Below are 3,295 nucleotides of genomic sequence, written 5' to 3' on the forward strand. Positions count from 1 at the left end.
ACATAATTTCAAAATACATGTATGCTTATTTCTAATATGACATCTATTTTGTACTTAAGAACAACTTTTTTATTTATTTTTTTTTATCTGGAATAAAACTGTCAAACCACCACTGATACAGTGGTCAATTAAATGGAGTGATAAGGTGTGGGTGTGAGTTCCTCATAACGGTACATCAATAGTGCTATAGAATAGTGCTAATCATAGAATCAGACCCATCACTGCTTAGTGAAGACCATGACTTTAGTCATGGAAAAACAGTATGTCCAGCTATAGACAGGCTCTAAAAGCTGCCAAGGCAGAGCATATCCATAAACTCATAGATAATAACCAAAACAATCCAAGGTTTTCATTTAGCACAGTGGCTAGATTAACAAATAACCAGACGCCACCCGATCTAAATATTCCCTCACAGTTTAATAGTAATGACTTTATGAATTTCTTCACTGAAAAAATAGAGAACATCAGAAATACAATAACAAATGTAGATTTTACAGCGTATAATACTTCAGCTTCATTCATCGCACCAAAAGATAAACTGCAGTGCTTTACAACTATAGGACAGGAAGAGCTAAATAAACATATCACTGCATCTAAACCAACAACATACCTGTTAGATCCTGTACCCACTAAATTACTGAAAGAGTTGTTACCTGTAGCAGAAGAACCGCTTCTCAATATTATTAACTCGTCGTTATCTTTAGGTCACGTCCCAAAACCATTCAAGCTGGCAGTTATTAAGCCTCTTATTAAGAAACCACAACTAGATCCTAGTGAACTGGCAAATTACAGACCCATCTCAAATCTTCCTTTTATGTCTAAAATTTTAGAAAAAGTTGTGTCCGCTCAATTGCGCTCCTTCCTGCAAAAAAATGATCTCTATGAAGAACTTCAGTCAGGTTTCAGGCCCCACCATAGCACAGAAACTGCACTTGTTAAAATTACAAATGACTTGCTTCTTGCGTCAGACCAAGGCTGTATCTCATTGCTAGTTTTACTTGATCTTAGTGCTGCGTTCGACACTATAGATCATGACATACTCATAGATCGATTACAAAACTATACAGGTATTCAAGGGCAGGCTTTAAGATGGTTTAGATCCTACCTGTCCGATCGCTACCACTTTGTTCATTTAAATGGGGAGTCATCTCAATTATCACCAGTAAAATATGGAGTGCCACAAGGATCTGTCCTAGGTCCTCTGCTATTTTCGATATACATGTTGCCCCTTGGTAATATTATTAGAAAATACGGGATTAGCTTCCACTGTTATGCAGATGATACTCGCTATAAGTTTGATTGCATCATATAATAATTGCTGTTAATAGTGTTGTTTTGTTACGTCTTTAATTTATTACGTCTTTAATTGATTTTTCCATATATTTCTGCCATATGTATATTAACTGACAGTCACCACTGATAAGCTACCACTAAATATTGTAGAAACTTAATTTGCTGTAAAGTTGCTTTGCAACGATTTGTATCGTGAAAAGTACTATACAAATAAACCTGAATTGAATTGAATTGAACTTTATGGTGTGACACAAAGACAGTCATTTAAATAATCAAATAACACTATGAAATAAGTTAAAGCAATTAAAATAGTGGATAGGGTTTGATAACTGTGATGTTCATACTCATTTCTGCAAAGGAAGAATTCCTTTTTGTATTTTAGCACCCTCTAGTATGTATGGAGGCATCAAAACACTTGCATGAGTGTTCTAACTAATGACATCCTCAATTGGCTTTTACTTGAGAAATAACTACTTTTCAGAACTGCTTCATTTCAACAGTAACCTGAGTTCTATTAGGACATTAAATACTTCTTCCTTTTTCTTTTATGTTGTTCCTTTTATGGTGAATGGAAATACCTTCTTTCCTACTGGATATGATTGATTCTGACGTAAACACAAAGTTCTTTTCGTCTGCTATTTAGTAAGCCCTACATTTTTGAAAAATAAATAAATGACACGCATTGTCCTGACACCCATAGTTGGTTGGCGACTAAAATTACATCCCTGCACTGTTGTTGAGGTTGAACAATTGGCGAACCCAAAAGCCACTTCCAGTAAACTATGACTAATTATATACTGTAATACCATAAAAACATCATCATGTGGGACTGATCAGCAACCCCCATAAACTGCAAAACCAGTAACCACAGCTGATGGTTACTGATTTTGTTTATGCCCTAGTGGTCAACGAAAAGACACCTCATTGCTGCAATATGCTACTGCTGTAGAGATTTTTTAAATTGTATGCAGAAAATGTTAGTGCTCCCTGAAGTACAGCTTACCACTGAAATAACTGTCTTGAGATATTGCTGTAACAGCCTGGAAACAGTAACATAAGAAGAGGCCGTGGTCTGTGGTGAGATTCTCTGTTTAGCCAATCAGACAACTTTTGAGGCATATTCTGCCTGTCAGTCATTATGCATGTTCACAGTGGCCAGTCCATATATGGGAAGCCGGAAGTTGAGCGCTTCAGCATCAGTGTTGCCAATTTAGCTACTTTGTAGCTAGTTTTAGCGACTTCCTCGCCCCTTTTGAGACTTTTTTCAAAAGTTTAGAGACAAATATAGCAACTTCTTGGACAAACCTTATCTAAGTTCTCATCTTGCCCACTGATCTACGTTCATCTTTATATAGATCAGTGAATTTGCCATTGTGATGTCATCTAGTGACATTTAGCTACCAGTTTTAGCTACTTTCAATTGAAAGCAGTTGGCAACACTGTTCAGCATGTTTGCTTTTCATTAATTTGGAGGGTGAGATTGTTTGTGATTTCACCTGATTTCTGTTTTGCGGCCTACAGAGCCAAGCGTCCTAAAAGAAATATGGAGACCAAAAAGCGACCTAACCAATAAAAAAAAAGTAAGAGCAGAGTCAATGTCTTTGAAGCTTGTAATTGACAGAGGGGGCTGAGAACTTCGACGTAGTTGATAACAGATGCCGAATTTTTTGTTGCTTTTCGGCTTGACAGGTCATAGATATGACAGGTAACATTATAGATACCTATACATATCTATGGGTATATAATTGCATAGTCACCATGGATATGACAAAGCAATGGGTTGTTGAAAGAAGAGGCGTGGCTAAAATTTGGTGACTGTTCTATGAGGCTTAACAGCAGAGTCTAACATATCTTAAAGGGTTAGTTCACCCAAAAATGAAAATTCTGTCATTAATTACTCACCCTTGTGTTGTTCCAAACTAGGAATGTTCGCCGTTGTTCACTGACGAGCTGCGCAAAAAATCGCGCGAATATGAATGTGGTTTTGCGCAGCTCGTCAGTG

Source organism: Sinocyclocheilus rhinocerous, unplaced genomic scaffold (assembly GCF_001515625.1).
Source record: "Sinocyclocheilus rhinocerous isolate Xijiao unplaced genomic scaffold, SAMN03320098_v1.1 scaffold1420, whole genome shotgun sequence".
Classification (NCBI taxonomy): domain Eukaryota; kingdom Metazoa; phylum Chordata; class Actinopteri; order Cypriniformes; family Cyprinidae; genus Sinocyclocheilus; species Sinocyclocheilus rhinocerous.